This window comes from Choristoneura fumiferana, chromosome 4, assembly GCF_025370935.1.
Source record: "Choristoneura fumiferana chromosome 4, NRCan_CFum_1, whole genome shotgun sequence".
In the NCBI taxonomy this organism is placed as follows: Eukaryota; Metazoa; Arthropoda; class Insecta; order Lepidoptera; family Tortricidae; genus Choristoneura; species Choristoneura fumiferana.
In genome coordinates this window covers 15,395,960-15,410,323 of record NC_133475.1, presented here as the reverse complement: position 1 = coordinate 15,410,323, position 14,364 = coordinate 15,395,960, and the positions used below count along the sequence as shown (strand labels likewise).

The 14,364-nt window shown below is 38.8% G+C and overlaps 1 protein-coding gene across 5 annotated transcripts in view; it reads right to left on the bottom strand.

The window, feature by feature from the left end:
• Nucleotides 1-14,364, bottom strand: part of LOC141427563 (uncharacterized) — a 271,369-nt gene that overhangs the window by 127,096 nt on the left and 129,909 nt on the right. The gene's annotated exons all lie outside the window — the stretch shown is intronic.

Genomic DNA, 14,364 nt, shown 5'->3' with positions numbered 1-14,364 from the left:
TCTATCTGGTCTACGAATAAATAATAATGTCTATTTATTCGTAGTATCTGGTAGAGTGAACCGCAGGATTATTTTGAAGGTAACAAACGTAAAAGACAAGAAACTTATTAATTAAAAAAATCGACTTACTATTTAAATAAATATCATTGTTGTTCTGGATTCGGAAGGCTTTGATAGTCCTCTGCGTATTATAAGTCCATAGGTTGCACGTGTAGTATTTATATTTGGCAGTAAGCCTTAAACAGAAAACTTGCTCACTATAACGTTGATATTTACTCGACACTGACAGGACTGATAGAAATAGAACATACTCAGTAGTACATAATGAGCACGTACTTAGGTTACACCTACAGGATACACCTAACCCCTACGAACAAATAATAAGCCTAACCCACGCTCTTTCAGGCCGGCTTACCTTATTGTTAGGGTTGCCATTAGAGATGTGCCGACTAGTCGCCGACTAGTCCGTAAAGCGGACTATCCGGCCACTATCGTAGTCGGCGAATAGTCGGCTAATAGCCTACTTTGCATGTATTTTTCAATAAAATATACACATTCATATTTACGCAGAGCCTTGATTGTTTATTCATATTTTTATTTTATATTCATTTTTATACATTTTTAAATTTGTGACCATTGTACAGCAAAACTATCTTCGATATTTTTTGGCTTTTCGGGCATTAATATTTTATATGGTTGTTTGTACAGTCGCCACCAAATATTGGCACATGCACTCTGTTATTAAGGTATTAAAGTTTATGTAAGTATCGATATTTTTGATCGCCTTGGCCGCTCCGAAATATCTGGTGGCGACTGTACTAAGTACTACAAAGTATTTCCCTGCCCACCACGAGAAATTATCATTTGACATTAGGTATACTCGACTTTATGGGAATCATTGTTTAATTGTTCGAAAAAAAAATCCATCCACGAGACTTTCTTTTTGAAATTATTAAATTTGAATATTAAATTTTATTTTTATCTCTTTCACTTTAATGAACAATCAGAGTAGGCAAAATATTTTTAAACAAAAACACCGCTTTGATAGTTACAAAAGAAAAAATCTAGAAATAATGCAAAGTACCAAAAACAGGTTCCGACACGCTCCCAGGCGTCGGTTGCGACTTGCGCGCGAATCAGCTGGTTAAAGAAGCGTCACGAAAATCCCGGAAACCGTGATCGGCTTGGCCGACTAGTTGGCCGATTAGTCGGCTTCTTTACAACCGACTAATCGGCTAGTCGGCCAAAGTCACAACCAGCACATATCTAGCTGCCCTACGTCCCGTATGGCATATATACATACGGGACTGTCACCGCGTCCCGTATTACTACATGTCCCGTATTTGTCCCGTATTTCGACAAAATGGAGCGGGCGCTCGGCTCTCCCGTCCGGTGGTGAAATGCGAATAAGGATATTACAATCCTTTGATTCGTTTGTGTACTACCAAACTAAATTCACTGATGTACTCGTACCCAGACTCAAAAATTGCTACTAAGCAAACTAAGCCAGAACTGAGGCTATATCGGCGTTGCATAATGATATTTACGAGTTTTGGGCATCAAAAGAGAAATCGTCCCGTATTGGTTCCTAGAGGTTATGGCAACCCTACTTATTGTGCTGTTGTTTTGATGGCGATTTTCCGCAACTGTTTTCACAAGGTAATGTTAATAGAGCTGAGATATTTGTATGTTTATACTAAGCGACATAAAAGCTTTTATCTGTATTCACGTTGTCCATACTGGTAATTAAAACATACGTGCTATTCGCAGAGTAAATAGTGTAAAATGATCTGACTTGTTTATTTAAAAAAATATATTTACATATAAGACTTGTTTGTTGAACTCGGGTAATCCCCAAGTGAACAAACGTTAATTTATTTTTGAATTATTGATGACATTTGTACTTAAAATAAGTCATTTAGAATGACGGTGTTTGTTTAAGATTTCATTATGATTGTTAACTCAGTGCTTATTGACACCTGTACCTAACGATAGAAATTGTTAGCATCTAAATTATGACTTGTTCTTTTCAACGAAGTGCAATCGTTGTTTTTCCGTTTAAGCTCCTCGAGACGTGACCGATGACAGGTCTTCCACTAGTCAGTGGTTCTTAACCGGTGGTCCCTGGAAGAATTCGAAGTGGTCCGCGAAGCCATCAACAACGAATTGGCAAAACGACGCGCTAGACAAGTAGCGGTCGCAACCGTTCATTCATTTACAATTTTGCTTTTACCGTACATTACCTTCAAATAGTTGGTGGTCCATGGCAAGACAGAAATTTTGTCAAATGGTCCCTCCCAACTAAAAGGTCAAGACCGCTGCACTAGGTGGATCGCGACATCGCGATAGCGAGCAACTGATCGAGATATGATGTACCTACATCCTGGTGTTCCAAGTGGAAGCCTTTTTCCAACAGTGGATGTCTTCCAGCTGGTGATGATGACGTTTCGTCAGAAATAGAACAAGACATAAAACGAGTACATCAGCCATCGTTATAGATACTTGGATTTAAACATTCTACACTGATCTATAAACAAAAAAATGCCTTTTACTGTTATGCTCTATTTTTTTATTTACCTATTTCGAATAGGAAACGGATTAATTTTATTATATGTACTTACACTGTTTGTCTGTTCTGATTACTCTCGACAGATTTTACGGCCTAGGGATGTTACGGAGCTCCGATTCCGTTTCCGTTAAGTCGGTTTGATATTAAACATCCGTTTCGGTTCCGGTTCTGTTACTTTTGAAACGGAAGTCATATCGGAATGTCATTATCGCGAGCGACTGGACGGCGGGCGTTACATCCGAAATAAACAGAAGGCTAATTTTGTAACGTTTCGGTTGTCACTCGCGATCAATCTAATGATGTATGCAAAAACAAACAGATTGTGATCGCGACTGTCAGAATTGTTACGCAATATAGACCCTCAGGTTTAGTAGACCTACTAATATCATCTCGTCCATCCATCACTCAGACTCTGATTCTGGTTCCGCTTTCGGTTCCGATAAAACCACATCCGTTACATCCCTGGTCGAGACCCTTTTACCTCGTGAACGCGTCGAGGTATCCAGTTGAAATTAAAACCATAATATAAGCAACTACAGTCCCTTGAAGCTGTGAAAAAATCATACTTTTTTATATGCGCTAATTATATCGGCATATTTAAAATACATTACCTACTAATTTAGCATTCAGCTTTGAGCTGACTTCTACACAATCCAGTCTTGGAAAAATAAATATTTAATCAATCAATTTTCAACGTACTTCCGCGTAACCTTTTACGATATACAAAACAGATATTTCGCTTTCAATACCACCTATTATCCAAGATAATATTGTATAAGTTGGTTCAGTTTTTGCATGGACAAAAAGTTCAACCGATTTTTGATATTACGTTACTAGAGCACAAAAAACATTGTATAACGTCGTCGTACTGTGTGATTTCTTTATTATTGTTGTGGCTTGATCTGTTGTGGTTGGAATTGATGTAAATATCGGAACGTAGGGCACTTTAATTTGGATTTAACCACACAAGTCGCACGACTCTATACTTACATCATTTGTCATTACTATGGTTATTTACGTTATTATGTTATGTTACGTTGTTACGGCTAAGTTATTGAATGGATTAGGATTGATTATGATATTGTAATCCGATATATATGATATCTGAATCATCATCATCCCAGCCTATATACGTCCCACTGCTGGGCACAGGCCTCCTCTCAGAACAAGAGGGCTTGGACCATAGTTCCCACGCGGGCCCAGTGCGGATTGCGAACTTCACACGCACCATTAAATTGCTTCGCAGGTTTGTGCAGGTTTCCTCACGATGTTTTCCTTCACCGCAAAGCTCGTGGTAAAATTTCAAATGTCATTCCGCACATGAATTTCGAAAAACTCAGAGGTGCGAGCCGGGGTTTGAACCCACGACCCTCTGTTTGAGAGGCGATAGGTCAAACCACTAGGCCACCACGGCTTTTTACGATATCTGAATACTCATATTAAATATATTGAGTTATCACGTTTTAAATCGAGTTTAGCCCGACATGTTTCGGGCTAATCCGTAGCCCTTCGTCTTCGGAGCAACGCGACTCGGCGGCTGCTGCAACACGCACTGTAGTGAGTTATCCGGGTCAATATATTTAATATGAGTGAGTCTCACGGTAGTTTCATATCTAAATACTGCATAAATACTGAGTAAGAACGTGAATTATTTACCTATCTTTTTCTGTTGTACATAAAACAGACAGCATTACTAATTTTACCAAAGTTCGTAAGGTAAACGTCGGAGTGATCGACACGCTAATGCCCAGTAGACGACACCCTGCTGTCACAGACATGACATAAGATTCCAAGATTAAGATGCCAACTACTGGGACAGCGACGAGCACTCGTACGTTTACCTTACGTTGGTTACTGTTTAAAATGTGTAAACAATAGAAAAACATGTGTCGATGACGAATGCTGTGACAGGCTGGCGCTGGGATCGTGAGGTCCGTTCTATATAGGTCCGTTTGATAACATTGACATTTGTAACACGTTTGTGATTAGTTAATTAACTAAATGAATGAATCGCAAGCAACTGACGCCATCTAACGATAATTCGCTTGTTAAGACACCTGTGTTGTCATACAAAAATTTTGATATTTTCTGGATTGAAACATAACAATACAATAATATTATTGCACACCATCACATAGTAAGGCAGTACAGAAAACACAAGTATATACATAGATTTTCTAAGGTAAGCTATAGGGGGTCTTAGAGCAATCTTTTCCAAATTCTTTTCTTTCTTTCGTCGCTGGAGAAATGTCCGGTGCATGTACACACATTCATAGTAAGCCAAACAACACAAACAAAAAAGCAGTCCGTTGTCCGGTGAAAACAACGGACGTCTACAAGCGGCCTAAGCCTAAAAGTCTGTCTGTGCGGTAAATGTGTTCTTCAATTCTACATAAATCAGTAATGTCACACAGACTCAATCACCACAAACACCGCACAAATTGAGAGAATAATGTTGAGAAAAATAATGTGGACCGGGTAGTTTAGAGGAGGTTCCCACCAAAAATATTACGTAACAGTAGGTAGCTCAAAAACTTCGATTCCATTAACAAATGTCTAGGTAACTATCGTAACTTCCGACGCTCTTTTCTTAGCCAGTATTAATTTGTTACTTCGTGTTCAACCTTCAACTTGTCCTTAACATTGTACCTTTCAAAGAAAACACGTTTTTGAATTTGTTTGAAAATTAAGTTGACACCATTGTTAAAAATCTATCATCATCATCATCATCAGCCGGAAGCTACGAATAAATTATTATTAATAAAGGGCTCCCCCGCAGAACGCCATAATGAACGACAACTCGCCACTTGCATCCACCGGTTGCCCACAACTCTTACGATGTCGTCAGTCCACCTAGTAGGAGGCCTGCCAACGCTTCGTCTTCGGGTTCATGGTTACAACTCAAGGAATTTTCTCCCCCAACTAGGGTTGCCATATAAAAATCCTGACATTTCTTGTAATAGAGGTTTGACGTAAATTGAAGGAAGAACGTGCCGGCGCCGCGCTGCGCGCTACGACACTTCCATTGTGTTGTGACACGAAAATTATTCATAAAAATGTATAATTATTTTTCGTGTCAGAATGGAAATAAAAAATACTTAGTAATTCTAACGACTTGCGTCAAGGTGTGCAACTTTTTGGTCTTCACCCTTTAATTGAAGATTGTAACTAGTTTGAAGCAAACGATTGATTGATATCTTTTTAGCTGTAATTTACCCTATGTTAAATTGCTTTGAAAGAAATATTATTAATTTTGTTAATTAGTTACCACTTAATTTATCATCTTACTCATAAAAAACGGTGTAATATAATGTATCAAGAAAACATTTTTTTTTCCAATGAGAGCAATTATTTTCTAAAAATCCGAACACTTGGTAGGTCTGGCTGCAAATCTGTCAAAAAAGTCAAAAATCCGGACATGTCCGGACAAATCCTGACGTATGGCAACCCTACCCCCAACGCTTATGTTCTTTGAGCGATGTGAGCCGTCCATTGCCACTTCAACTTGCATATTTTTCCAGCTATAAATCTATAATGTTGAGAAAATCTCGAAAACCGACGAAGGTGGATAAGCAATGTACCTATTTCCCTAGCTAAATACATAAATACAGAGATATCAAAAGGATCATTCTCATTTGCCTTAAATGCTACACTTAACCTAAAATTTTTCTTCTGCCATTAATCGGTTCACATTTATCTATCTCTAAAATAATGGGTACAAAGTGCAACGACAAATCAAACACTTAGCCTGAATTGTCGCTTGGGGTTATATATTTGATTTTAATGACAAACTCTGTTTTAATTTTAACCGACTTGAAAAAAACCCGGTTTAGGATCAAAAATGATTCGCATTGCGTCGTTTTTTTTTGTAAAAACTTTCTTACCATACAATGACATTTTATTGACACCAAAAAGTTACGCAGAAAACAAGTAAACAAAACGTCTTATTGCATTTCTTAACTTGGCTTAACTTATGGCCTCTCAGCAGATAATCGTCGTGTGTTCAAACCTGTGCACCTCTGAGTTTTTTTTTAATTCATGTGCGAAATTACATTCAAAATTAATCAAGAGCTTTCAATAAAGAGAAAAACCTGCGAAGCACTTGAATGAAGTAGGTACGGGGTATATATATACGAACTTATTCAAAGTTTCAAAAATAAGTACCACATACTCTTATTCCGACGCAATAAGGCCGTAGTCTAGTAACATATTTTGAGTGGTTCGAATAGATACTTACTTATTTTTGCACTTGACTGTACCTACCTAATCCACGCCAGGCCCACGTGGAAACTACGCTATGAGAAGCTAAAGCCCTCGCTATGAGAGGAGACAACAAGTGAGACGTATAAAGGCTGGGTTGATTACTTTTGAATTAGCAGCATTCTTTGGATCTCGTTCTGTCACGTGACATTCCGCGCATCGGAAGTGTAAACATAATACAGAGGTCAATAATATTTGCACTCAGTGCACGTAGCTCCGGCCGCAGCCAAAAACGTAACGACAATGACACAAGTTATCGCTCCATGGGGTCGCGGCTATTGTTTATTATTTATTACGGCTAATAGGGCGCGTCACGTGACTTTCATACATTTTGAACGAATACGATAAGCGATTAGACTCTTCTGACTACTTCTGAGACATAGTGCATGCTGGCGAAAACTGCCATGGATGGATTTCCGTTGAAATTACCTACAAGTTCTTTATGCAACTTTGACTTCGCAGTTATACTTACGCCGTTACGCCGGACCGTACTGGCTCAGGAAGACGGAGAATAGGACGAAGTGGAGGAAATTAGGACAGGGCTGTATCCAGCAGTGGATAGAAAAAGCCTGAAAAAGAAGAGAGGAAAGAGAAGAGTTGTTACACTCCTTGCAGAGTGGTCGTAACTGATCAGTCAGTGATCAGTCAGACACAGATATTGCTTGCCGTATACCTGAATAGACAAGAGGTGTTTTGCAATCTTATACCTATTCAAAGATACCTTACACCATTGAGTAGACAAAAAAACCCTATGTATTAGATAGGTAGTTACTATGCTATTACTCGTATAGTGACTGATCTGCGTGTCGGATTGTTCATGTAAAAAGTTAGATTGACAAAAGTGCAATAGGGAATTAAACAACAGATTTTTATGACAGACACAAGGATTAAGTTTTTACCTGAACAGCACCGAACAAATGTCAACAATTAGATATAAGTACTCGTATTTTTATAATAAGAAAATATGTTTACAAAAAGATAATAAAAGGATCAGAATCAGAGGAAAGAGGGAGGAGGAGGAGGATCAGAGGGTTAATAAAAGTTTATTTTCAAAGTAGTTGCGATTCCGTGCAAAACAGTCTATACTTAAAAGAAAATCTGGAGCTATGTAAGCATCGCCTACGCCCAACCATGTAAAGAAACCCACAAAAACATTTACTCGGCCCGTACGCCATTCCGCCGATATTTGTATCTTGTTAAGTCTTTCAAGTGTCACATGAGTACATTTGTTCTCGATTTTCTTTATGTGCCGTAAAGATTAACGATTCAGTGTACGAAGGTCGCTGACTCGTATTGAATTCTTAGGCAAAGTAAACAAAAGAATTTGGCGGAGCGATGAAAAATGGCTGTGTACTTTTTGGACAGTGACTAATCAGCACCATCGAAATACTCTTACACGATGATTTCTATGAGCAACATAATTATGCGAGTTTTGTAGCTCTTAATTTTCTCTATGCAAACAAGAGTCCTATTAGGTTTTCTAATGACTACACGGAGGATATTTATCAGTGAGCCTAGCACTGTTCTACTTGTAACTTTGACGCAGTACCTTGCTTTTTGCGTGAGAGATGTGTTTTTTTATGACATGTGATGGGATAGAAAATGAACCAGTAGGGAGGCTCAGAGGACTAGTTAGGGGGAGGAGGACTAGGAAGCAAGATAGGGAGCAAGATAGTGGAACAATCCGAATGGACCTCGCATAAGATTCTACCACCCGCTAAGTCTGCGGAAGGGATGCGTTTTGTCGTCACTACAAGGTTTTGGATGATAGTTTTTGAGATTCAATTTTTATATACTTCAAATGAATTCCCTTGTCAAGCAATGTGATGTTTATTATAACTTCTTCCGTAACAAGATTCTATTTTATAGTACAATATTGGACCAAAACTGTCCCACCTGGTCGTCAAATCAAATGTCAGTCAAATGGTAAGTATACTGGTGACGTCACGCAGTGGAATGAAGCAAAGCAGTAACACTTTAGAGTAAACGATTGGTCAACACGTGTTAAGAACGTGCCTACCTGGGCCACTTGTTATGGCGTCATTACATTACCTAGGATAGTGATTGATTTGTACTTTTCCGTAACTATTAGCTCATAATACTATTTAAGTACCTATATGCTTTTTGAAATTAAAATCAGTTTTCCTTTAGAGTTTGGCAGTATTTTTACCCCCGACGCATTGAGAGGGGTATCATTAAATAAGTTTGACGTCAATTTCTGTCTGCCTGTCTGCTCTCTATGACATCGTAGCCTCAAACGGATGGACTGATTTCGATGCGGTTTTTTTACGTGAAAGCGAGTTTCATTGCGGTAATTCTTAGCTATGTTTTTATTATAGCCAATTTTGAGATATTTTAGAGTTTGAATATTCAAATGTGACACTTCTGTAGCATTTGAAAATGTCACAGAGTCCATTTGTTATCTTATTGATATTGACATCTCTGAGTGCATGATAAGTTTCGATTGACTCTGTAGTACCTACTACAAATTTCAAGCAAAACAAGTCGCGGGCAAAAACCAGCATACTCGTATATAAAAGACACGTATTTTTTCTCCACTTATAATATTATCTTCTCCTGTTGTCTACAGTAACATATCATTACAAGACTCGCGTGATACAAAAACACTATAATGATATCCTTTGGAGAAAAAACGGCAATTTAAAACAAACGATGGGAAGTTTTCTACACGAGTTGAATTATTTTTTAGCTTAGGAACTTACATTATACCACTAATTTTGTTACGTTAATGTGAGATTTTTGTGGCGATCGCCATACACTTTACTAGTTTCGTATCGTTGCACAACAAATATGGTAAAAAATTACCTACTAACTTACTGTGATCATGAGACCTCAAAAACTACGAATCTTCTGAATGTTCTGACTAATTCAATGTAATTTCAAAAAAAATATTTTAATTTTAATAATCTACCGCTGAGACTCTAATCTTCTAAATTTTTTTCCGGCAAGCAACCGCTGATGAACAGGGGGGCTACTACGAAATTCGAAAATCGATGCTCGTATCGTACTATATTAGTACCTGTTTTACCTATGGCTTAAAATTCTATAATTTTACTTATTTAAATGCTAAGACAATGTCAAAATAGGTCTATCATTACAGCCACCCGGCACCCGACCAGGTCCGCCTCGCCTCGAGCGGTTAGTATTCTTTATATGAATTTGTATGAGCATGCGCTCACTACATCAACTTCGTAACGTCACCGGATCGCCTCACTCGCGAGGTTGCCACGCGTGGACGGCGAGTGGACCACTCGCTGCCGGCACGCTTGCGATGCGGCGCTCTCCACCCCCCGCCACCCTCCCTTCATCCCCCTTACTCCGAAATTCGTGGACCGCGCGAGGTCCACTCGTTGTCAACGCGCAGTCCGCGCGTGGACCACCTGTCGACAACGAGTGGACGCCAAAAGTCGAGGCGGTGCTGGTCGGGTGCCGGGTAACTCAAATGAGCTGTAACTTTTACTGCCCCAGATCCGTTATTTTGCATACGGGAGATACAAACAATTTACATTTACTACCGGTAAAAACGGTATCTTTTAAATGACGATGACTGCTGTGAATTTGGAATAATACAGCGAAATTATTGGTCAGCAGAAATGTTTGACAGGTTAATTCGAAAATGATTTTGTGCAAGACACGGGGGGCGGACGTGCAGTGTAAGTGATTGAAGGGCCGTGGATTTAGGACTCATTCGCACGCGTTCAAATAGAACTGCATTCCCAAGTGTACAGTGTGTTACGGCAGCCAGGCTTATTTTTAAAGTAACTAAAGTATTTCTGTAACTATGACATAAATTTAGGTAATTAATAAACAAAAATTGAAAAACGCAATGTACAGCAAAGTAAATTGACAAGTAAATGTAATTGACACTGCGACAGATACTTGTCAATTTACTTTGCCGTACATTGCTGGCTGGCAATTATAATTTTGCTGGAAAGTTAACATGAATTTTAGTTTATTAATCAAATTAATGTCATGGTTAAGCTACAGAAATACGTTACTTTAACCTCCCTTAAAAAAAGCTTGGCTGCCGGTAACACACGGTACTGTACGTTCACACGTTGCTTTTGAAACGCGGTGGTTTTTTAACGAGCAGTGTTGTATTTTCTGCGCTGGACGTTGAAAATTATACAAAAATAAAAAAATATTAAAAAAATTATATAATTTAAAATTATATTGAAAATTTTATTGAAACTGGGGCAACGCCGAGTTTTGAAGCAACGGTTTTTTAGCTCTCGTACAAATGAGGTCTTAGGCAGCCTGTCCACTGGAGCGATGCGAGACAGCGGAGTGAAGTTGCGGACTTTATCTGTCCATAAGCACACAAACACACGCACAAACTTTCGCATTTATAATTATTATTAGTAGGATTTTAAGTATTTGTTTAACGCAACAATCCAATGTCGTTTTCCGTTTGTCAATTTTACAAAGAGAACGCACTTTTTCTTTTTTGAGTAAACCCCTTTACTTGTTTTGTGTAGCTTTATTTTGTGTATATAAAGAAGGTAAATATTGTTTTATTTTCTTCTAAGTACCAATTTATATAAAGAAACAGGTTAATCATGCGCATTGCCTTCATAAATAGGTCAATGCCTCACTGATAACGCCAAAGGACAATAAAATAAAGATGCAATGTTTTCCGTGCAGTGGTCTGTTTATTTTATTTGATAAAATATCCTAACAAATACTTAACATTACTTACTTATATCGAATCTGATAAACAGTAAGTACGCACAACTACCTATAAATCACAGACTATCTAGAGATAGACAACACAAGTAAACTTGCGTACATTGCGTGCTGTAAAGTGAACAAAAACTTATTTTTCATTCCACCTGCACAACAATGTCTAATTATGTATCAAGCAAAGCTTCTCAAAGTAGATCATTATAGCCCTTGGCTTTCGCCGGGGCGTAACGTTGTACTGAATTTCATTATAACCTGCTGGTTAGTAATGTGATTCTCACTTCTCATAAGTAGTTCTTATTGTTATGCATTTATAGTCTAATTTCTGCAAAATCGCACGGCGTACAGCAGCTCATCCCGTATTTTTTGAAAATCGAACTTATTTAAAATTAAATTTAGTGTTCTTTAAAAACGTTCTAAGAAAGTTTTTTCAAAACTAGTCCTTTAGGGTTATAATCGCCAAAATTTGAAAAAAAGAACGATTTTTTCGTGTTTTTTTTCGATTTTTGACAAAGTTGCGTTCGGCCCTCGAGGTCACAAACTTGGATTATTCATTAGGCCAACATCATAAACAAGTCTGCAAAAATTCAGAACTACCGGATTTGACGCACACTGCCCCATACTTTCAGGCGACAAAGTTACTGGATTATTATAAGTAGGTATTACGATTCGCCGTTGTTACTAACGGTGCAGTGCAGTGTACCTACAGATGTAGTGAATAATGTTTTGGCGTCGTATTTTGTCGGAAAGTTCGTATTATGTTGCTTTCTCAACTTGCTTACTGAAGTTTACTGAAGATAACTGAGAAAACAAGATAAATACGAACTTATTCGATAAAACACGATGGAAAAATATTATTCAATCTCACAAGCACACAGATATGGTAACGCAGGAAAGGATCGAAACATCCAAAGCAAGTGTCGCGTGACGCGTGTGCTCGCAGACTTAGACAATCTCAAGTTGTCGCGCGCTGTAGGTGTTTATCGCTGTAGGTATTGACGAGTGACGGATGCCTGGCCCAACGGAATATGAACGCTCGTGTAACATGATAAGTTTCAATTTCGTGTGCAAGTCGTAAGAGTAGGTAACGATTTATACCTAAACATGACTTTTATTCGAGAGAGTCCCTTCTGTACGGTAGTACTATTACTTATTCTATATTCTGTGCCGGCGGTGAGATAACTGCCTAAGGGCCTGGACACATGTCGCCGGTACGGTGCCGTCTACGGTGTCACGGCGCGGCGCCGTCAAAACTACCAAGCGTGTACGTACCAAGCGTTTGACGGCGCCGCGCCGTGACACCGTAGACGGCACCGTACCGGCGACATGTGTCCAGGCCCTAACTGATTTGAATGATAAATACACGGTTAATTATAGGGTGTAATGATCGTGTTAAATTCACTTGTAATGAATTCGGGAGTAGATGCTGACAACTGAGATACAGGTTTATACCTAGTTCAGTGGCCAGACTTCATAAAATTATGTTCAATCTCTTTTTGATCAATAAAATATTATTATTATTCACTTTATTTATCTTCGTTCTTAGTTTAGGTTGTTATAATATTTTTTAAAAGTAAAAAACAATTAAAAGTACAAACAAAATAAAAAATATTATGAAAACCTAACCTAGTTTATAACTATTAACTTGCACTTGACATTATTTTTTATTCGACTGGATGGCAAACGAGCAAGTGGGTCTCCTGATGGTAAGAGATCACCACCGCCCATAAACATCTGCAACACCAGGGGTACTGCAGACGCGTTGCCAACCTAGAGGCCTAAGATGGGATACCTCAAGTGCGAGTAATTTCACCGGCTGCCTTACTCTCCACGCCGAAACACAACAGTGCAAGCACTGTTGCTTCACGGCAGGATTAGGCGAGCAAGATGGTGGTAGCAATCCGGGCGGATCTTGCACAAGGTCCTACCACCTGAAAAGTCATGTCATCATCATCATCATGTCACCCAAAAGACGTCCACTGCTAGACATAGGCCTCCCCCAAGGTTCACCACTCAGACCGGTCTTGCGCTTTCCGCATCCAACGCGCTCCCGCGATCTTAACCAGAGACCGTATGCCTAACGTTTGTGATGCTCGCGATCGCAATAAAATGACAGTTTTTATATGCGACATCTGTCATTTTGATCCCGATCGCGAGCACCAGAAACGTTAGGAAATACGCGTCGTGTCGTCGCTCCACACACCACTCCACTTGACATGTATAACACCATTATAATATGTAGTGTTGTCTCTTCCAACTTCCAACAATTTCCCAGTTTTTTATGTTTTTAACCAAGTCAACTTAAATTATAACTAGGTAATATTTTCTTTTCCATTTCAGGTAAGATCCTGCTGCTCAATCAAAAATTATCTGGATGAAGCTGTAAGAATACCGAAAATACAAATAAATTACCATTGTTATTTTTTTTCTATGTATGTATGTAATAAAAATATTTTTATATTTTTTCTATGTGTGTATGTAAATTACCATTGTTATTTTTCACGAACCGGGGTTGTTGAGCCACTTGTACTTGTACCATTGTTCGTAATTTGACCGTGCTATTCTGGTTAATTTATGATAATATTTATTACAACACAACTAACTAACTCCGCTAAATTATGAACAGTAGTGGCGAGTAGCTCAACGATTCCAGTTCGCGATGGTGCTTCTATTTCTGTACTACTTACTATTATTATGGTGCTCAATAAAGGTGGTAGGACCTTGTGCAAGGTCCGCCCGGATTGCTACCACCATTTTGCTCGCTAATCCTGCCGTGAAGCAGCAGTGCTTGCACTGTTGTGTTTCGGCGTGGAGAGTAAGACAGCCGGTGA